Source organism: Capra hircus, chromosome 7 (assembly GCF_001704415.2).
Source record: "Capra hircus breed San Clemente chromosome 7, ASM170441v1, whole genome shotgun sequence".
Lineage (NCBI taxonomy): Eukaryota > Metazoa > Chordata > Mammalia > Artiodactyla > Bovidae > Capra > Capra hircus.
Window position 1 is genome coordinate 51,455,744 of NC_030814.1, and position 23,369 is coordinate 51,479,112.

Genomic DNA, 23,369 nt, shown 5'->3' on the forward strand with positions numbered 1-23,369 from the left:
TTACTACATGCCCAGTGCTTTTAGTGCATTATCTCATTCGATCTTTACAACTACTGCCTGAGATAAATACTAGTGTCATTTATAATTTATAGTTAGAAACAGAATTCATCTAGAACACACCACTGCTGCTTTCACATCCTTTCTACCAACCGACCACCCAGACCACCAGCTGGCTTGGGACCTCCAAAAGGGCATACTGGAAATAGCATGGAATTTCCTGCAGGAAACTGAACACTTCAGGAGTCTGACACTAAAAGGGTTTGGAACTATCCATTGACTGACAGCAGTGGTTGCTCAAGGAATTTCTGTTTCCTCTGTTCTAACTTCCTTTGCCACAGGGGCATGCCCAACACCTTCAGTTCCTCTTAAGAGAGGGAGTTGGAAAAACAGTAAGACCAGTGACTCACCTGAGAAGAACAAGCAGAGAGCACTGACAAGGAATCAGACTTAAACATTGCAAATCCCAGTCACTCATTTTCCTTGTTAACAACCCTGAGTGCCTTTGAGTAAAAGATGCTATAAAAGACAAACGTATTTGGAGTGATAATAATCTCCCATTACATAATATAACTTTCTCCGTATTTGCTATTATTTATTCAATGGCAAATTTAATAACATTTATTGGAAAACCATAGAAAATGGAAAAAAAAACAGTTAAGCTGTCTTGTATGATTCAGTCTACATTTCGATTAAATTTAAATTATTCTTTTCCCATGGCTATACACTCTTGCCCCATTTTTAAAAACCTGAAGTCCAGGGTAGGAGAGACCAAGAGCATCCCAGAGGGCAGCAGCACGAATTCACTCCCCTCCAGCCCCCGCAGCTCCTTTCGCCCATCTCCCCTCCCCCTTAGCCGGGTCGCTTGCCATTGGTGGTTGCCATGACAACCGGCAGCTGCCAGGGCAGGCAGCCTCTACCGCAGCAGGGGTGGGGTTTCGGAGGAGGGGGCAGGAGAGGAGGAGCCAGAGGAGGTGTCTGCTGCAAGTTCCTGGCTGCTTCTGAGCTCACCCCATCCTCCGAGAGGGAGGAGGCCAAGTGGTGATGCTGCTGCTTCTGCCGCTTCGATTGCTGATACTCCAGTGAGGGCTGGAAGGGTGGTTCCTATTAGCACCGTCGCCAACCAGAGAGGGAGGGGAAGAAATCCCGGCAGCCGCTGCTGATGTTGGGTTCGGAGGCTGCATCCGACTCGGTCACAAGGAAAATGGATTCAGTTTGCATCTTTCCTTCCTTTCAACAGCTTCTCCGGATCTCAGCATGGTAGGTAGCAGGGAGCGAGGTTAGCTTCTTGATTTAGCTGGCTATTAAATGACCTGTGTATACATTTGTGGCCTTCATTGAACAATGACTCCCTCAGAGATGGGGAGGAAGATGTGGAGACAGTGATGGGGCTGGGAGAGAGGCAGGTTGCCAGGGAGAGAGAAGTAAGGAGGCATCTGCTTGTGTTTAAAAAAAATGTATGTATGGTGTTCTGATTTCATCTTGAACTGGCTCAGAATGCAGACTGAGCCGCTTGGTTCCTTTCATTCCAAGCTTAGCAACAGAATCAGGGGGTGGAAAAAGAGCTCCCAAGAAATAGATGTTATTGAAAGGAATCATTTCATTTGCAGCTCTCACATATAGGGTCGGGCCTTCCTTCAAAAACACATTTGGTGCCTCCTAAGCTTGCAGGCCCAATTATAAGGTGATTTTGCTTATTTCCTTCATTGCTAAGAAAAGGTAGCCCCAGAATTTAGCCTTTTATTTCATATTCTGGTGTACTCTTGCTGAGAAATAATTTGCCAGATAGAGTTTCATTTTTAGTGTACAGATTTGATTGTGATCACACAAATGGATATCCTGTGGATATGCATATCATCTATACACATGTTACTTAGCATTTATGAAACATATTTATATGCAGAGTGTGCTTTGCAATGATTTTTATGGGTTTTAAATGCCCTTGCATGCTTGGAGATAATTGCTTATTTTTGAGACTATGCTTCTGGTTTGTATTATTATTCATTGACTTCATTTGGATTAATGCAAGATTTATTCTTGTTATTGTCCCTTAGTTTCATTGTGACCACTTAGGACAATCTGTGTTATAGCCTGCCTTTTTCCTTTATTTTTAATTGGGGTTTGTGGGGGGTGATTTGAGAGCCCCGAATTTAGACTGATGGGAAAGGGAGGTGGCTTGTGGTATTATTTTGTGTCCAGCATCTTGCCAAGTGAATGTTGAAAGACATCAGTTTTCTTGAAATTCTGTCCCAACCCTTTCATGTTTATGTGTTGTGTCCCAGGAAGCACAGATGAGCTGGAAGGTGAAATGCATTCATTTTATTTACTAGTGCTGCTATTTGCTGTTCATTCCTTCAGTATCCAGGCACCATTTTACAGTTCCCTCAAGTGTTGTATTATGGATCTACTTCTCTGGGTGGTCAAGTAAGAAAGTGGGATTGTTTTGAACATCTAGGTGTTCCCAAGTAACCTAGCCATTTCCAAATTAGCCTGCTTGTACAATGAAATGAAACAAGCGAATGAGCAAAGCTCAGCTTGAGAGTATGTGTCTTGTAGGCAAAATGGGGGGCTATTGTAGTTTACAAATGCTTAGTGGGATCTGCTTGATGTTTTACTGTATCACAGCTTTAAGGCAGCTCAGGATACTAAAGACGCCTGAGATGAGTAAAGTACAAGGCTCCATTACCACCCAGGATAATGGATTTTGTTGAATTAAAGCCAGAAAAATCCTTGCAGGTAAAACTGTATTAGTAACATTACATTTAGCATGTGAACTATTTTTTATCCATCTCCCTCTTCTCTAACAGTATCATTGTCAGTGCAAACATTTTTTAAAATGTAAGAAAACACTTGTTTTAATCCTGCATTTTATTTTACACACTGCTCACCTTCATTTACAATTTTTACATGCATTTGAATCAAGTTTATAGTTTAATTTCTCTGAGAATAAATGTCCTGTTTGGTTTATATAGTGGAAGGCTCTTCAGCAACTTAATGGGAAGAATAGATTTAATATGCTCATGGCATGTCATATATAGATTGACACCTCCATCAGGTCATGCTTGTAGGCCTTACCACAACTACATAAAGTAGAGCAGGGAAAGAGGTCCTGGACTTGTATGTCATGACAAAAATTGTATAACACGCTGCATCCTGAATCTTTAATGATAACTTTTGACTTGTAAGAAAATTTCAGCAAGCTTTAAACAAAATAAAGATATGTTGTACTTGACCCTGTTTCATGCAATGAAATCAGTTATCTTGGGCATTGTTTTATTTCCTTTGTTTCAAATTTTCGTTGGAATGTGGTTTTATAGGTGAAGTTGGCAGTTTGAGCAGAAGCAAATCACTGTAAGTCATGGACACGGAGCTGTCAGCAGTGTTTCAGCTGTGTGGTCAGACCTCATGGGAACGCATGTGTAGATTTTGATCCTACAACCTTGGATGATTATATGACCTTTGCTGAGGGCCACAGAAAAGTGAACTATTTTTAGTTTAGTGGGGTCTAGATACAAAATAATTCAAGAATCAATTTGATGTCAGAAAATACATAATATATGGAAGATATGTACATGTTATTATTTAAATGTGCTGTTTATTTAGCAAGCAAAGTTAATTACCTTTTTCTCAAATGCTGTCTTGAAAATGCCATTCTTGTTATAATGTTAAATATCTTGACTGGTATTTAAACTTTCATAAAGCTTGCTTTATTCGGGATAAAACACATTTTATCTAATTTCTCACTTTGGGATAGGATATTCCTTGTTTCTTCAAGTGACCTCAGAACATATTTCAGTTTTACATGCATGCTTCAAGTTCCATCCGGGTACTCAGAAAATATCTGGAGAGTCAACACTGTTTTCTACATTTCTCATGGGTTCATAGAAAAATTATTACAATCTTTTTCAGAGTGTTGGTACCTAAAAGAAAACAAAATTTATCTTGGAAGTTTTAACATAAATCACTCAGTTGGTTTTTACTGGAATAAGTAAACTAGACTAGATGTATACTTGCGTGTTACTCAAAGCTGTACACACATGAAATTAGTTAATGATGAAAACAATATAGTTATAATTAACACCATCATTACACCTTTTCTTAATATACTCTTTTATAATTCTTAAAGTCATTTTACATTCTTGATCTGTCATCTTATATCCCCCCAAATTCTATCATGTGAGTAAAGGTAGTGCCATAGTAATTATTTTACATAAGAGGAAGGAGGCTTGGGAGATTAGGCTTGTTCAGTTTTGGGTTTGGTAAACAGTCTAATTGGGCCCAAATTCTGCTCTCATGAGGCCAAATCTACCATATTAGAAAATTTAACAAATCATCTTGCTGATTGGAAGTTTAAAATGTCAAGTAAATAAAATCTGCATTAAATGTAGCTCATTTTATTTGAATATTTCGGGGGCCATTATATGTTCTTTGGTCACATTGAATTTCCAGATAGACTAACTGCATTCTTTAGACATCTGCATAAAAAAAAAAAAGGGTTGACACAGAAACTATTTTGGAGAAAACCTGGGATTCACGGTATTTCATAAAACAGAAACATTTGTCTGGGAAAAAATTAGAACTTTGGTGGACTGATGTGGACTTATTTTATGGCTGAGTATTGTTTTATTTTTAATGGCATACAAGTTGAGGGGAGTGACAATTTCTTGCTGTGCTGTGTGTGTGTGCTTAGTCGCTCAGTCATGTCTGACTCTTTGTGACCCCATGGACTGTAGCCCGCCAGGTTCCTCCGTCCACAGGATTTTTCAGGCAAGGATGCTGGAGTGTGTTGCCATCTTCCTCCTCCAGGGGATCTTCCTGACCCAGTGATCGAACCTGTTTCCTTGTCTGTTGCATTGCAAGTGGAATGTGATGGCTTTACCCACTGAGCCATCAAGGAAGCCCTCTTCTGTGCTTAGGACCAAATTATTTGAAGAAACTTAGCCGCACCTCCTACCTATATGTCCATGTATCTATGTTAAGCATCTCTCAACCTCCATGTTCTTAAAAATTAAAATGATATTAAATCATAAATAAGTGTACATATGTTTAACAACTGTATGATATTTTCTGGACATTCATGTTTATGCTTTTCTGAGCCATCAAAAATTACGTTTCTCCAGAATATTCTAATTATTTGCTATCTCCCTTTCTTTGCTACTGTTGTAGGGGCGTACTTTGTCTGACTGTTTAGTAATTCAGTGCTGGCCAAAGAACAAAATATGCCATCTGAACTGTCATTCTACAATTGCGAAACATCCTTTATAATTAATTAGCTTGCAGTACAAGTGAGATCTATCATATTAAAGACATTCTGCTTTAAATCAGTATTCACCAATACAGTTAAATGTCCTTTTAAAGACTTTTTTTCTTACATTTTAAACATAATATCCTCATTGTTAGAATAAAAAAAGATAAGGCAGAAATGTGTAAGAAAATCACCCATAATCTACCATCAAGAAGTAATTACTGTTAGTACTTTGAAATACTTCCTTCTAGATTTTTTTTCTATATGCCATTTCAGGTGGCATCTAGATTTTTTTTCTATAAACACACTCAAGTACATAATTTTGTAAATGGGGCCATGCTCTGAGCACTGTTTTATAATTTTTTTTAAATTTTATTTAAAGTGGCCATCTTTCCATGTGAATGAAATATGCGTCTAGTAAATTTTTAATCTCTCTGTGCATTTATCTTGATGACTCAAGATATTTTCCTCCACTTTGGGGTCTTCGTTCTTTGCTTTTAAATACAGGCAGCTGTGCTTCAAGCATTGTTTTTCAGGAAATATGAGATCTGTTATTCTGACTTTCCGTTGCATCTCACAATGGATATTAAATTGACCTTGCTCTTCTTTTGTCATCTGATAAAGAATAAGTTTCGGGCCCAAGTCAGAGAAATCCCGGTTTGAATTGCTAAGAATTTCACCAGGTGCATGTCTAAGCAATAAGTACAGAAACAAAAATCTCTTCCAGATTTGCATTACTTTTCCTCAGTATGGTAGGGGCACCCTATAGTCCTAACCTCTGTGAGCAACTTAAACCCTTCATAAAAATCATTTAAACAACAAACATTAGCTATCTCATGACTTAGACTAAACTCAGATATATTTTTGGCATCTGTATTTTTCTTACACCTGTATTAAGCTTTTAAATGAAAGCCCAGTCTTCTGGCTCTTCCCCTTTCAAAATATGAATGGTGGTTGGGTTATTCTTATACTTTAAGTTTGAGCTTTAAATGTAACTTTTGGGAACTTCCCTGGTGGACCAGTGGTTAAGATTTTGCCTTCCAGTTCAGGGTGAGGGTTCAGTCTCTGGTAAGGAAGCTAAGATCTCACATGTCTCACAGCCAAACAAACAACATAAAACAAAAGCAGTATTGAAACAAATTTGATAAAGACTTAAAAAAATGGTCCACATCAAAAAAAAATTCTTAAAGAAAGATTAAAAAAATGTAATTCCTTGGAGAGGTTTCCTTTAGTATATCTAAAATCTCTGCTATTACTCTTGTACCCTCTCTATTTCCTTTATAGCACTGATCAAAGTTGTAAAGATAGAGCTACAGTGAAACCTAAGTATGAGGAAAAAGTCTTTGTTCCCTTTCTTTGTTTGACATCTAAATTAAGATCATTTACTTCAGTGCTTTAATTCTGGAGTCAACTGCCGTTAAAACAGAGATGGAAGACCAAATGTGACTAGGTTTCGTTGACAGTGTCTGTTTACAAAACTATTCATCGGTATTATTTTCAAGAAGGAAATTTTGCTGAGATCATTATGACTCTGAAAAAGCCTTGTGAGCTTATGCTTCAGAAAGAGGGTGATATTGTCATCATGCCTTCTGATCCAGACTGGAAATGTTCCCTTGGGAAATGCTACCCAGCATAACCAGAGTGAAAATGTAAACCAAGCAAGTGTTTCTCACCCACATCCCTTATCTGGCTCCTCCTTGTGCAGCATTTCATGGAGAGAGATACCTTCTAAAAATAAACATTTCATGGAGAGGTACTTTCCATGAAAGTACTGACCCATATTTAAGGCCTGTAAACTATTCACAGGTCAGATATACCGAACTTTAGTATATTTTCCAAAACAAAACTGTTTTTTTTAAATGCAATAATACTAATGAAAACAGCTAGATGGAATATTTTAAACGAGTCCCATTCTGTAAAATCTAGAGTATTGTGTCATTCCACCAGTAAAAGAATAGCAAGACAATAATTTTATATAAAAGACAATTGTTGTTCAGTTGCTCAGTCTGTTGTTAAGTCACTCAGTCGTGTCCGACTCTGCGACCCTATGGACTGCAGCACGCCAGATTTCCCGTCCTTCACCATCTCCTGGAGCTTGCTCAGACCATGTCCATTAAGCTGGTAATTTTATCTAAAACAGTAACCAATCTGGAGAGTTTATATTAAAAACCACCACTCTGAATTCACATGAGAATCCGCATGATGGTAATTCTGCTAATTGGCACTGAGGAGGCGGAGAGAGGGACTTAGGTGTTTTGAAGATGTTACAGATCTCAGACTTGTTTTCTTATGAACTTCTTAGATAATTCAGTTTGTAAAAATGGGAACTCTGGAATTTCTGGAGCGTCTTCTCCGTCATCTGCTCCCTCGGGTTACCTAGACCCGGAGGAAGAAATTCCTCCTATTCCATTGGTTAGTCTCTGTCTCCTGCATCTCTTAAGCAGGAGTCTAAGTGGTTGTTAACTAACCACAAAGTGGGATTTTAATTTCAGAGAGCGTATGATTTTTTTGCTGTATTAATGAAGACACTTAAATTATGACTTAGTTTTATTTTAAAAGCACTTCGTTTAACAAAACTATCTAAAAAGTTTAGTGAAAGTGAAAGTGAAGTTGCCCAGTTGTGTCCGACTCTTTGCGATCCCATGGACTGTAGCCTACCTGGCTCCTCTGTCCATGGGATTTTCCAGGCAAGAGTACTGGAGTGGATTGCCATTTCCTTCTCCAGGGGATCTTCCCGACCCAGGGATCCAACCCAGGTCTCCCGCATTGTAGACAGACGCTTTACCGTCTGAGCCACCAGGGAAGTCCTAGCCAGATGCCTGAGACATAATTATCAGTCATTAAAAATAAACTGTAGCTTTAAAAAAAAATGAAGTAAAAAGGACGGCTTACCCCTAGTTGATTTTACGCAGAAGGAGCATTTGAGCCATCTTGCTCTCTTCTTCGCTAGACTGTCCACATGAGGGCTCCTCAGGGTGCAGTGCCACACTCTGAAGCAGAAGAGGAAAATAGCCTGCTACAAGGGAAATTGATTCTTACACGACTGTGCAACCTTCAGGTTTTTTTTTCACTCTATGAATTGAAAAGAGCCCAGTCTCAAAAAGCATGCGTAAACATGCCTGATTCACATGAATGCTCTTATCTGGACAGGTGTAGCTACACACATTGTCCAATCTTTTTTTTTTTTTTATTTTATTTATGTATTTTTGCTGTGCAGGGTCTTTGCCAGGGGGACATTTTTTTCTAGTTATGAAGAGTAGGGGCTACTCTCTAGTTGCAGTGAGCAGGTTTCTCACTGCGGTGGCTTCTCCTGTGGAAGACAGGATCTAGGGCTCGTGTACGTTTTTAGTTGTGGCAGGTGGGCTCCCTAGCACAGGCTCAGTAGTTACGGTATGCTGGCTTAGCTGTTCCGGCGCACAAGGGATCTTACCTGACCAGGGATGGAACTTGTGTCTCCTACATTGGCAGGTAGGTTCTTTACCACTGATCCACCAGAGAAGCCAGTGCCCAGTCTGTTTTAAGTAATGGTGTATAATTTTATATTTTAACCTTTTTCACTATGTTTACATTTTTTGAAATCAAACCTAAATAACTTAGCCAAGACCGCCTGATGGTAGTAAAGAGACAAGATTAATATTTCTAGCTCAGTTCAGTTCAGTCACTCAGTCGTGTCTGACATTTTGCAACCCCATGGACTGCAGCACACCAGGCTTACCTGTCTATCACCAACTCCCAGAGCTTGCACAAACTCATGTCCATGGAGATGGTGATGCCATCCAACCATCTCATCCTCTGTCATCCCCTTCTCCTCCTGCCTTCTATCTTTCCCAGCATCAGGGTATTTTCCAGTGAGTTGGCTCTTCTCATCAGGTGGCCAAAGTATTGGAGTTTCAGCTTCAGAATCAGTTCTTCCAGTGAATATTCAGGATTGATTTCCTTTAGAATTGACTGGTTTGATCTTCTTATAGTCCAAGGGACTCTCAAGAGTCTTCTCCAACATCACAGTTGAAAAGCATCAATTCTTCAGCATTCAGCTTTCTTTATGGTTCAACTCTCACATGCATACTACACTGCTGGAAAAACCAAAGCTTTGACTAGACAGACCTTTTCACAAAATAATGTCTCTGCTTTTTAATATGCTGTCTAGGTTGGTCATAGTTTTTCTTCAAAGGAGCAAGGGTCTTTTAATTTCATGGCTGCAGTCACGATTTGCAGTGATTTTGGAGTCCCCCAAAATAAAGTCTGTCATTGTTTCCATTGTTTCCCCATCTATTTGCCATGAAATGATAGGACCGGATAAATTAATCTTCATTTTTTGAATGCTGAGTTTTAAGCCAACTTTTTCACTCTCCTCTTTCACTTTCATCTTTGCATTCTGCCATAAAGGTGGTGTCATCTTCACATCTGAGGTTATTGATATTTCTCCCGGAAATCTTGATTCCAGCTTGTGCTTCATCCAGCCCGGCATTTCGCATGATGTACTCTGCATATAAGTTAAAGAAGCAGGGTGACAATATACAGCCTTGGCGCACTCCTTTCCCAATTTGGAACCAGTCTGTTGTTACATGTCCAATTCTAACTGTTGCTTTTTTACCTGCATATATATGTCTCAGGAGGCAGGTAGGGTGGTCTGCTAGTTACTGGCCATTTGCTTATTGTACTTCCATGGACATTTGTATGATTTGAAAACATTAACTGTCCAAATTTATTTTATATAGTCCACTTGCTTTGAAATATTGATCTTTGACTGTATAGTCAACTGTAATGTAAGGGGCATTGACCCATTCTTGGTTCACATAGTGCCATCACTAACCACATTCTTGATGTCCTCAAATGTTGTTTTCCTAACAAGAGGATCTTTATGACAGGGAATAGCTGATGAAATAGTAGAAAAGCATTTTGTTCAGGAGATAGTCATTTTGCAAAAGAGCACTTTCCCTTGGGTCAATCTGAATTTTTTTTCAAACTTGATGCTGACTCAGTTCTGTTCTTTAGAAGAATTGGGGACATCTGTCGTTATTGAGTTTCCTCTATAATTCAAGTAAACCTGTTTATTCCAACAACAAATGGAATAGTCTTGACCCTCTTAAAACAAAAATATCTAAAATGGTCAGGATATAACAAGTATAAACAGAAAACTTACTTTTACAACTTACTTTTCAAAATTATCCAGAAAAGAACTAAATTCTTTCAATACCTATTATGTATTTATTATGGGTTTGCCTGGTACCTCATATGGTAAAGAATCCACCTGCAATGCAGGAGACCCTGGTTCAATTCCTGAGATTGGAAGATCCCCTGGAGAAGGGATGGGCTACCCACTCCAGTATTGTTGGGCTTTCTTGGTGGCTCAGATGGCAAAGAATCTATCTGCAGTGTGGGAGACCTGGGTTTGATACCTGGGTTGGGAACATCCCCTGGAGGAGGGCATGGCAACCCACTCCAATATTCTTGCCTGGAGAATCCCATGAACAGAGGAGCCTGGTGAGTTATAGTCCCTTTGTATAGGAGATGATGAGGACATTCTTTGTTCTTTTTGTTTCAGTTCAATTTGTCGCTCAGTCCTGAGCGACTCTTTGTGTCAGACTCCTGTCTGACTCTTTGTGACCCCATGAACTGCAGCAAGCCAGGCCTCCCTTTCCATCACCAGCTCCCGGAGTTCACCCAAACCCATATCCATCGAGTTGCTGATGCCATCCAACCATCTCATCCTCTGTCGTCTCCTGCTCCTCCTGCCCTCAATCTTTCCCAGCATCAGGGTCTTTTCAAATGAGTAAGCACTTCGCATCAGGTGGCCAAAGTATTGCAGTTTCAACTTCAACATCAGTCTTTCCAATTAACACCCAGGACTGATCTCCTTTAGGATGGCCTAGTTGGATCTCCTTGTAGTCCAAGAGACTCTCAAGAGTCTTCTCCAAACCACAGTTTAAAAACATCAATTCTTCTGTGCTCACCTTTCTTTATAGTCCAACTGTCACATCCCTACATGACCACTGGAAAAACCATAGCCTTGACTAGACAGACCTTTGTTGGTAAAGTAATGTCTCTGCTTTTGAATATGCTGTCTAGGTTGGTAATAACTTTCCTTCCAAGAGGTAAGCATTTTTTAATTTCATGGCTGCAATCACCATCTTCAGTGATTTTGGAGCCCCAAAAAATAAAGTCAGCCACTGTTTCCACTGTTTTCCCATTTTTTTGCCATGAAGTGATAGGACCAGATGCCATGATCTTAGTTGTCTGAATGTTGAGCTTTAAGCCAACGTTTTCACTCTCCTCTTTCACTTTCATCAAGAGGCTCTTTAGTTCTTCACTTTCTGCCATAAGGGTAGTGTCATCTGCATATCTGAGATTATAGATATTTCTCCCAGCAATCTTGATTCCAGCTTGTGCTTCCCCCAGCCCAGCGTTTCTTAGGATGTACTCTGCATATAAGTTAAATAAGCAGGGTGACAATATACAGCCTTGACGTACTCCTTTTCCTATTTGGAACCAGTCTGTTGTTCCATGTCCAGTTCTAACTGTTGCATCGTGACCTGCATACAGGTTTCTCAAGAGGCAAGTCAGGTGGTCTGGTATTCCCATCTCTTTCAGAATTTTCCACAGTTCATTGTGATCCACACAGTCAAAGTGTTTGGCATAGTCAGTAAAGCATAAATAGATGTTTTTCTGGAACTCTCTTGCTTTTTCGATGATCCAGCAGATGTTGGCAATTTGATGTCTGGTTCCTCTGCCTTTTCTAAAACCAGCTTGAACATCAGAAAGTTCACAGTTCATGTATTGCTGGAGCCTGGCTTGGAGAATTTTAAGCATCACTTTACTAGTGTGTGAGGTGAGTGCAATTGTGCGGTAGTTTGAGCATTTTTTGGCATTGCCTTCCTTCGGGATTGGAATGAAAACTGACCTTTTCCAGTCCTGTGGCCCCTGCTGAGTTTTCCAAATTTGCTGGCATATTGAGTGCGGCACTTTCACAGCATCATCTTTCAGGATTTGAAACAGCTCCACTGGAATTCCATCGCCTCCACTAGGTTTGTTCATAGCAGTGCTTCCTAAGGCCCACTTGACTTCCCATTCCAGGATGCCTGGCTCTAGGTGAGTGATCACACCGTTGTGATTATCTGGGTCATGAAGATCTTTTTTGTATAGTTCTTCTGTGTATTCTTAATATCTTCTGCTTCTGTTAGGTACATACCATTTCTGTCCTTTATCAAAACCATCTCTGCATGAAATGTTCCCTTGGTATCTCTAATTGTCTTGAAGAGATCTCTAGTCTTTCCCATTCTATTGTTTTCCTCTATTTCTTTGCATTGATTGCTGAGGAAGGCTTTCTTATCTCTCCTTGCTATTCTTTGGAACTCTGCATTCAAATGGGTATATCTTTCCTTTTCTCCTTTGCTTTTCGCTTCTCTGCTTTTCTCAGCTGTTTGTAACGGCTCCTCAGACAGCCATTTTGTGTTTTTGCATTTCTTTTTCTTGGAGATGGTCTTGATCCCTGTCTCCTGTACAATGTCACAAACCTCCATCCATAGTTCATCAGGCACTCTGTCTATCAGATCTAGTCCCTTAAATATATTTCTCGTTTCCACTGTATAGTCATAAGGGATTTGATTTAGGTCATACCTGAATGGTATAGTGTTTTTCTCCACCTTCTTCAATTTCAGTCTGAATTTGGCAATAAGGAGTTCATGATCCGAGCCACAGTCAGCTCCCAGTCTTGTTCTGCTGACTGTATAGAGCTTCTCCATCTTTGGCTGCAAAGAATATAATCAGATTTCAGTGTCGACCATCTGGTGATGTCCATGTGTAGAGTCTTTTTTTTTTTTTTTTTTAAGTTTTTTATTTTTTAAATTTTAAAATCTTTAATTCTTACATGCGTTCCCAAACATGAACCCCCCCTCCCACCTCCCTCCCCATAACATCTCTCTGGGTCATCCCCATGCACCAGCCCCAAGCATGCTGTATCCTGCGTCAGACATAGACTGGCGATTCAGTTCTTACATGATAGTATACATGTTAGAATGCCATTCTCCCAAATCATCCCACCCTCTCCCTCTCCCTCTGAGTCCAAAAGTCCGTTATACACATCTGTGTCTTTTTTCCTGTCTTGCATACAGGGTCGTCATTGCCATCTTTCTAACTTCCATATATATGTGTTAGTATAGTGTATTGGTGTTTTTCTTTCTGGCTTACTTCACTCTGTATAATCGGCTCCAGTTTCATCCATCTCATCAGAACTGATTCAAATGAATTCTTTTTGTGTTGTTGGAAGAGGGTGTTTGCTATGACCAGTGCATTTTCTTGGCAAGCACTGCCAAGCATTTTCTTTGCCCTGCTTCATTCTGTCTTCTAAGGCCAAATTTGCCTGTTACTCCAGGTGTTTCTTGACTTCCTACTTTTGCATTCCAGTCCCCTATGATGAAAAGGACATCTTTTTTGGGTGTTAGTTCTAGAAGGTCTTGTAGGTCTTCATAGAACTGTTCAACTTCAGCTTCTTCAGTGCTACTGGTTGGGGCATAGACTTGGATTACTGTGATATTGAATCATTTGCCTTGGAAATGAACAGAGATCATTCTGTTGTTTTTGAGATTACATCCAAGTACTGCATTTTGGACTCTTTTGTTGACTGTGATAGCTACTCCATTTCTTCTAAGGGATTCCTGCCCGCAGTAGTAGATGTAATGGTCATCTGAGTTAAATTCACCCATTCCAGTCCATCTTAGTTCACTGATTCCTAGAATGTCGACGTTCACTCTTGTCATCTCCTGTTTGACCACTTCCAATTTGTCTTGATTCATGGACCTAACATTCCAGGTTACTATGCAATATTGCTCTTTATAGCATCAAACTCTGCTTCCATCACCGGTCCCATTCACAGCTGGGTGTTGTTTTCACTTTGGCTCCATCCCTTCATTCTTTCTGGAGTTATTTCTCCACTGATCTCCAGTAGCTTATTGGGCACCTACCGACCCAGGGAATTCCCCTTTCAGTATCCTATCTTTTTGCCTTTTCATACTGTTCATGGGGTTCTCAAGGCAGGAATACTGAAGTGGTTTGCCATTCCCTTCTCCAGTGGACCACATTCTGTCAGAACTCATTGTCAGTTTCATTGATTTAGACAAGGCTGTAGTCCGTCTTTTTGTTTAAAGCTTGTTGTCTTTTGGTCATAAATTCTACTAAGGTTTGGTAGACATTTTGTGATTGGTTTGTTCCACAGTATGGTAAAAAATCTGCCTGCAATCTGCTTGCAGGAGACCTGGGTTCAATCCCTAGACTGGGAAGATCCCCTGGAGAATGGAACAGCTACCCACTCCAGTATTCTTGCTTGGAGAATCCCATGAACAGAGAGACTGGTAGGGTACAAACCATGGGGTCGCAAAGAGTCGGACACAACTGAGCAACTTTCCCTTTTACTATGAAGGCTCACTCCTAGTTCAGGTGAGGATTATGTACTAAATCTAGACTGTGTGTGCATGCTCAGGTGCTCCGTCACGTCCAACTCTTTGTGACCCCATGGACCATAGCCTGCCAGGCTTCTCTGTCCATGGGATTTCTCAGGCCAGAATACTGGAGTGGGTTGCCACTTCCTTCTCCAGGGGACCTTCTTGATCAAACCTGCATCTCCGGCATTGGCAGGCAGATTTTTTAGCACTGTGCCAACTTGAGAAGCAGCTTTCATTCCACTACACCTAGTTATTTCCCAGTTAAGTCTTGATTTTGTTCTTTAGAGAAGCATTCAGTTTTCATTAATATAGAAGCTGAAATGAGTTTGACCCAGTAGGTGTGCATTTGATAAAAATGAACTATCTATGTGAAATCTAATGCTGTTGACCTGGTTAGGGGGCAGTCACAGTGTCATTTCAACCAGACAGTTTGTAACTTCAAGTGTTTCCTCCCTGCTCCATCAATTATTTGTTTTATCTCTTACATAATTAGTAAGCAAAGGCATTTTTCACAATAACTACTATGTATTTAATACTTTATTTTACAAGTTACAAAGGACTTTTCATACTTTAAATTTTCACAAGCATGTAAGATAGTAAGAGAAGATAGTACATATTATGTTACATTGTATTATATTATGTTACATTATTTTATGTTATACCATTTATAATCATTCTCAGGATAAAGTTCAGATTGTCTACCTGTGTCCAGCGTAACCTCACGACTGAGTGAAACTATGAGATGCAAATCCAGATTTCCTTACTTCAGAATTCCCTTGTCCTATGAGATGTGGCCCCGCACAACCAAATGATCCATCAGTAATGTGAATCAGAGCCCAAGAACTATGACATGATCTGACCTGCACTCCAAGTCCTAACTCAGGTGCTAAGGAAATTTAGGTCACTTGGTTATCCTCACTGAGTCCTTCCTTTCGTATATAATCAGTGGGCGTGTATCTGTATATGGGAAGAACTTTGGGCAGGGATTTTAGAAGGATGGGGGATGAAAAGTTTCCACATGTGTATCATTACCGTCATCACCAATGCCGCAAAAGCCTGATTGAAGGTCCCCGAAATAGCAAGCATTCATAGACTTCCAATTGTTATCCCTGGTCCCTGTCCAAAAGCAACTTCTGTTTTTTATGAGGAACAGGGGCCAAATTTAATAGAATATTAGCACATGTAACACTGAGATGGAATTCATAAATAGCACTGCTGTTTTCAGCACAAGTCTTTGTTTTTGTGAAGTGACCACAGTGGCTTCTAGCTAATTGGCCTGAATTGTTAACGCACATGTTGATGAGGATGGTTTTGAATCCTCATAGTATTCAATCCTGTCTTTCTTCTCTGAAGATGTGTTTCATTTGCTAAGCCAAATATAGTGTTTAGCTTAATAAATAGAGGTTATGAGGCACATTAGTCTACTTTATGAACAAAATTCAGGTTAAAAAAAAGCCACTAAGAAATTTCTTTCAGAACACATTTGACTTTAATGTTAGTTGTTGCATCGGGGTTTGTGTTTGTTTTCCTACGCTTCCTAGATGCCAAGCATTGCCCAAAAGTTGCTGCATGCATACAACAACACTCTTTGAAGAAGGTAATAGTACCCCTATTTTATTCATCCCTCAACTAAGGTTTATTGATGTAAAGTAATTTAATACTTAAGATTAACTAATAACAGATGGAACTAGATTCTGTACTCAAGTCTTCCTGACTCCAATGTCATATTACCTAATGAGCTAAACTTCTTCCTTCTTGCAGTGAAAACTTGTTTGTGCTCCTGAAAATTAAATAAAGAAAGGGCAAATGTATTTAATGTTATTATATTTTAAAATATTAATCGAGACCCAGTTCTTGCTAAGTAAGGATAGTAACACTCTGCTAAAATTGACACCCGAGAACAAAGTCCACACGGCCATAGTTTCTTCAGTGAGGAATGAAAACAAAGGGTTGAATGGACTCCAGTCCTAAAACCATTTGGAGTTTTTGTTTTAATAACTCTTAGGAGATCATTTGTGAGTTACGTGTATTTGACAACATAATCTGGATTCTCTCTTTAAAACATATTTAAATAGGTATTAAATATATTTTAATAAAAGAATGTTCTCTAGTTTTCCTTTCTACTTTTTTGAAGCAATAAAAACCCCAGAAAACTTTATATGCTGTGTTTTTCACAATTCTGTAAACTGTGAAATTTTCTTTTTCTCTGAAGAGATTGAGAGAGCAGGTTTACAAGAATTTCATTTCTGGAAAAAGTCCTCAATTGTGAAAAGGACTGAGAAGTACAAATCCCAGAATTTAATACTATGAAGAGCATATTCCTGTACTGTTATAGTTTCCAAGGTTCTAAATTCATGCAACTTAAAACTTATTTTGTTTCAGTTTTTTTGCTTGTACTGAATAGCTGGAGTTTTGACAAGAGTAATTTTGGATGAAAGAAGGTTGAAACCTTGATTTGCCTGTCCCTGTATATAGGTGAGATATATCTGATAAATTATTTGTGGCCTATGCCAATCATTGAATGTAATGAAACTCTGTAAAGAGTATGTTGTAGGAAAAGGTTCAGTGACTTAGGAAAACATGTAAGATACGTCTTTTAAATTAGAAGAGAAAAAGAGTTCAATAATCAAAAGATGGAATTTAATATCAGTTTTGTGAAAAGGGAAAAAATTCCATAAACATATATATATTTTGTAAGTGCAAATCAAAATAGTAACAGGAATTAGGGGTGGGAGGTGGGAGGGGGGTTCAGGATTGGGAACTCATGTACACCCGTGGCGGATTCATGTCAATGTATGGCAAAACCAATACAGTATTGTAAAGTAAAATAAAGTAAAAAAAAAAAAAAAAGTAACAGGAATTAGATCTGGGTAGTAACTTTGGGGCTTCCCAGGAGGCGCTAGTGATAAAGAATCTGCCTGCCAATGCAAGAGACATAAAGAGGTGTGGGTTAGATCCCTGGGTTGGGAAGATCCCTTGGAAGTGGGCATGGCAACCCACTCCAGTATTCTTGCCTAGGAAATCTGTGGACAGAGGAGCTTGGCAGGGTACAGCCCATAGGCTTGCAAAAAGTCTGACTACACAGCTGAATTAACTTAGCACACTAGTAACTGCAGATGGTGATTGCAGCCATGAAATTAAAAGACACTTGCTCCTTGGAAGAAAAGTTATAACCAACCTAGACAGCATATTAAAAAGCAAAGACATTACTTTGTAAACAAAGGTCCATCTAGTCAAAGCTATGGTCTTTCCAGTAGTCATGTATAGATGTCAGAGTTGGACTATAAAGAGAGCTGAGCGTCGAAGAACTGATGCCTTTGAACTGATGTTAGAGAAGACTCTTGAGAGTCCCTTGGACTGCAAGGAGATCCAACCAGTCAATCTTAAAGGAAATCAGTCCTGAATATTCATTGGAAGGACTAATGGTGAAGCTGAAGCTCCAATATTTTGGCCACTTGATGTGAAGAACTGTCTCATTGGAAAAGACCCTGATGCTGGGAAAGATTGAAGGCAGGAGGAGAAGGGGACAACAGAGGATGAGATGGTTGGATAGCATTACCAACTCGATGGATATGAGTTTGAGTAAGCTCTGGCAGTTAGTGATGGATATGGAGGTCTGGCATGCTGCAGTCCATGGGGTTGCAAAGAGTTGGACATGACTGAGCAACTGAACTGAACTGAAATTTATGAGAAATTTCTTTGTTGGTTTTTTTATGATTTCCAAATTTACTAAAATAAAATCTACTTATTTATCTAGTAAAATGTGGTGAATATTTTTAAAAGAAAAATTTGGTCATCCACATTTCTAAATCATCCACAAATCCAAATAATTAGCTGTCCAGAGTGACTTTGCAGGGCTTCGGAAATATAGAAGTTCTGCTCTCTCTGGATCAGAGGCTCCAAATTGGCTCCTATTGACACCACAATGACATAAAGGAAAGGCTGGGAGGATGGGATCGTCCTGGCTTTCTAAGCATACACTCATACACACACAAACACAGATACCACTGAATGTCATCCTAAAGTTTTGAGAAAAAGATCCTTTCACAAAATTGTTTGAGAACCCAATGATATAATTAATATTATGTGTGCCAAAATATCTAATTTCTTTAAAAACTAATTTTTAAAAAAATTTTCCCTTGGATATTCATCATCTTACTTTCATCAGCCTCTAGTGGTTTTAGTTCACAGTGTTTATCTGAATCAGATAAAACTCCAAGCTTAACACCATGTGATTCATTTTCACTGAAGACCTCAAATAAGGTTTATATGATGAGAGAGCATAAATGCAGACAAATTCTTCAGAATTTTGACCTTTTTTCCCTTTGGGAAGTAAACACAGTTACCTCCACCATGAAGGACCTGCTTACACTTTTGCTGCCCCCTCTGTAATTTAGATGAAGCGGAATTTTTCCACTCTTTGGTCTAATAATAATGATAATGCTGGAATGACAATGCTGCTGATGGCAGTTCACACTTTGAGGGTGGGGGTCTGGAGTTGCACAGCTCCAGGGAGCACTGTGAATGACGCCTCCCAGAGTTGTGCAGGGGAACAATACTGAATGGGCACCTGTTGTGTGCCCTGTGAGGTTCTGAATACTTTGCAAATATAACACCTCGACTGTGGGTACTGTTGTACCCCTTTCTTACTCCTGTAGTTGAGGAAACTAAGAGGGAGTAATGTTCAACCAGCTAACAAATGATTTTCTGAATGGTTCCTAAGTATTTGTCTTTATACTAGGTATATGGGATAAAGATGAGGTTCTTATTCTCAAAAGGCTTATAAAGTAGTTAAAGAGATAGATCTATAAACAAGAGTTATCAGTAAAATAAGAGTTAACAGTTGTAATGGTATGGCTTTCCTATTCAGCCACCAAAGGACATAGCCTCCAAAAAACAAAAAGGAATACCTTAACCTTTGTCATCAAGATACAGAGTCTTATTTTAGCTGAACTGTATTTGATCTTTACTAAAGAAATAAAAACAGAATGTGAAAGACTTTTAGTGACTATTTCCTGTTTCTTTCTGTTACACATAGTAATACTTACCTCTGATCATATATTTTAACACTACCTGACCAAACCCATCTAATTGGTATCTTAAGCTAACTTAAGATCTTATTTCTGATGTGAGTTACTAACTAGAGTTAATCATCTGGTCAACCTGTGTAATTAGAAAGTAGGGATGTATTAGAACATTTGAATTAAAACAGAACCTTAATATACTCTTCAAACCAAATGCAAATGAGTATTCTTTGAATTTGCAGCCATAATTTTAATACAAAGAAAAATCATGTTTAAAAATAAATCTGACACCTACGATGTATTCTTCTAATGTATATGTGTGGAGGAGTGAAGAGTGGGGAACATAGAAAGATGAGTAAGACTCAATCCCAAAGGCATGCAGTAAGCATTTAGGCACTAAAATTATGCTGAGAGACTCAGAGCCTTTATCAGAACACAAGAATGTTTGAAACTGGGTGTCAAGCATGTGAAAATCTATACAAGAAAACTGAGAAACATCCATCAAGGAACATAAATGAAGGAAATGAGTAAATTCATGATGATTAAAGATTGAATTTATTCATCTGAAAATGGAGGAGAGGCATTGTAATCTGCCTTTTCAAAAGGAATGTCATAGTGACATGGAATATCACTATATATATGGTGACCCCTTTACATGGAATATCTATACATATAGTGACCCCTTTCCAAAGAATAGTGCAGACTATGAATTTTTAAAATAAAGCAAAACAAAATCACATAAACAATCACTTGGCAGCATGAATAATTTGCTATGTTTTGAATTTTAATATACTAACTCTATCACTTGGGATGTATGAGAAAACAGTGTAAGACTGAGGTAAGAATGACTGTTAAATCCTGAAGAGAAAATTATGAATGGCTTCCTACAGTTTTTTCCCCTTTGAACCTTTCCTGGCATGTGAATATAATCAGGCCACATACATGCACAGTAAGTATTAGAAAACATGTTAGATACATTGATTTCAGCTACAGTCAAGGAACTCTTTCCTGATTATTCTTTCTGTATTTAATACAGAAAAACATCACTGAGAAAGTGAGGGAAAACATAAATCCAGAAGGGGAAAGGTAACTGAGTATTTAATTAGAGTATTGATCCTGATCCACCTGCCTTTGGTTTTTTTCCTTCTTTGAGCTGTGATTATCAGTACTCCAACCTCTATATTAAATAATCTGTAAACTCTCTCTCTCTCTATGTAGTCAGATGCCACTGAGGCAGAGACCTACAAGAGCCTAGCAAATCTCTTAAACTTTATTTCTTTTTATGTAAAAGGAAAATCTTGTGCTGGTTTATCTATAAGAACAACCCTTCCAGTTGTAATATGTTTATGGCCTTCTGAGTGTCCATCACATTTGCCATCCATCCTGTGTCATAATAAACGCTTCCCAAGGTAATAAAACAATATTGGCTTTTTGTTATTTTTCTGTTTCACTGTGTGTGTGTATGTGATGTTGCCGTTCAGTTTAGCAAAAAGGTCATTAAATACAAGTCATACAAATAAAAAGGCATACAGCATAGTATATGCAGGGCTAATTAGATAGTCCAGTTAATTAAAGTGTTGACTTTACTTTTTCTTGGCTTCAGCCCAGAGTCTGTATCCTCCGTAAATGCTGATGTTTAAGCACAAGGTATTATTAAGAGGTTTCCTAGGTTTTATAAGGGGCTGTATTAGATTATATTCAAGGATTCTTTCCACCCAACGTTTTAAACCTATCGAAGTAGACCCTCAGGGCAGGAGCATTCTCTTTCCTACAGGATATTTGCTCTTGTGCCTTCAGGAAGTCACTTTCTAGAGTGCCCGTTGGGGAAGCCAGCTTGCCATATGTGTGACATTTTAATCAAAGTATGAATGTAGCTGGGACTTCCCAGATGGCACTAGTGGTAAAGAACATGCCTGCCAATGCAGGAGACGTAAGAGACATGGGTTTGATCCCTGGGTCGAGAAGATCCCCTGGAGGAGGACATGGCAGCCCACTCCAGTAGTTTTACCTGGAGAATCCCATGGACAGAGGAGCCTGGCGGACTACAGTCCATAGGGCCAAGAAGAGTCAGACACAGCTGAAGCAACCGTCACACACGCACACATGAACATAGCTCTGCTTGACAGAAAAACATCAAATGAATGGATACAGGATTGTCCTTTTCATTCCCTCCCATTTCTCAGGACAGACTTTACTGTTGTATATCAGGTCAGTAGAATTTCTCACAAAATCAGAGAATTCTTTCACTTGAAAAATACTCTCTTCTTATAGTGTTTGTCTTGATACAAAGTTCACATAGCCCAGCTGTAATTTTTTTTTAGGATAGGGCTGTGTGCCACAGTGTGAAAACACAAAACTGGGACTCAGAAATCCTGGGTTTAATCTTTGTTCCGCCACCAACCAGCTGTATGACATGAGCAGGCATCCTGTCCATTCTTGATTTTTGTTTTTTCAACTGTGAAAAGAGAAAAAAAAATGCCTCTTGTTTTCTTGTTGCTCCTTTTGCAAGAAAAATAACTAAGTGTTCGAAAGGGTCTTTACCTTCAGATGCGTAGGTATATTTGCAAACTGATGAAGGAATTCTCTTTTGAAATCCAGAGTCCTTTTATTTGCCTGTGGTAGTGATTACAGTTATTTATGGACCTGGCTTTTTTCTCCGTTTAGCCTCCAAGGAGACAAAGGAAGACAAGGGAAGTGAAGTAAGGAGAAGGCGAGAAAAAGAGTGAGAAATAAAATCTAAGAAAAGGAATAGAATTGCAGATGGATCAAAAATGCATGTTAACATAATATTTAAATTTATAACATACAGCTATAAAAAGTAAAGCTGCATAAAATTGCCTTGACTGGTTGGAATATAGTGAAAATACGAGGAAAGAACATTGCAGAAGGCTTGTGCTATAAACATTTTCAACAACGTTACAGATAAAAAATTTTAATGACGTGGAAAGATATTTAGAATGTATTTAGTGAAAATCTAGATTCAAAAACACTGTTGAAAATATGTTCACATATGCATAGGAAAAGAGACATGAAGGAAATATTAAAATGCAAAGAGTGTTTAGGTGGTAGAAGTGTAAATGAATTTTATTTTTGAATTTTTGTTGATAAGGTTTCCTAGGTTTTTTCCAGTGAACATGTATTGCTTGGCTAATAAGATAAGAAGCAAACAAAAATAACTTTTTTGTTTTTGTGTTGTGTTCTTTGGTTTAATTTGTTTTGCTTTTCCTAGTTTCCTAATGTGAAAACTCCAGTGACAGACTCAAGACCTTTCTCTTTTATTGAGATATGGTTGATTTCTAATGTGTTAATTTCAGGTGTACAACTAAATGATTCAGTTGTGTGTGTGTGTGTGTGTGTGTGTGTGTGTGTGTGTGTCCGCGCGCGCGCGCGCGCATGCTCAGTCGCTCGGGGCCGGGCTGTAGTAATGTGTGTGTGCAGTACTAAGTCGCTTCAGTCGTGTCCGGCTCTTTGAGACCCCATGGACTGTAGCCCATCAGGCTTGTGTGTGCACAGGATTCTCCAGGCAAGAATACTGGAGTGGGTTGCCATTTCCTCTTCCAGGGATCTTCCCCACCCAGGGATCGAATCTGTTTCTCTTACATCTCCTGCATTGGCAAGTGGGTTCTTTGCCACTGGTGCCACCTGGGAAGCCTCTTTTATATAACT

General features: G+C 39.0%; 1 protein-coding gene across 2 annotated transcripts in view; it reads left to right on the forward strand.

Annotated features, from left to right (window-relative positions):
• JAKMIP2 (janus kinase and microtubule interacting protein 2) overlaps positions 968 to 23,369 on the forward strand; it is a 197,617-nt gene continuing 175,215 nt past the window's right edge. For both annotated transcript variants that reach the window (XM_005683112.3, XM_005683114.3), the window contains exon 1: positions 968 to 1,257. The gene's annotated coding sequence lies outside the window, so the exon portion shown is untranslated. The remainder of the gene's footprint in view (positions 1,258 to 23,369) is intronic.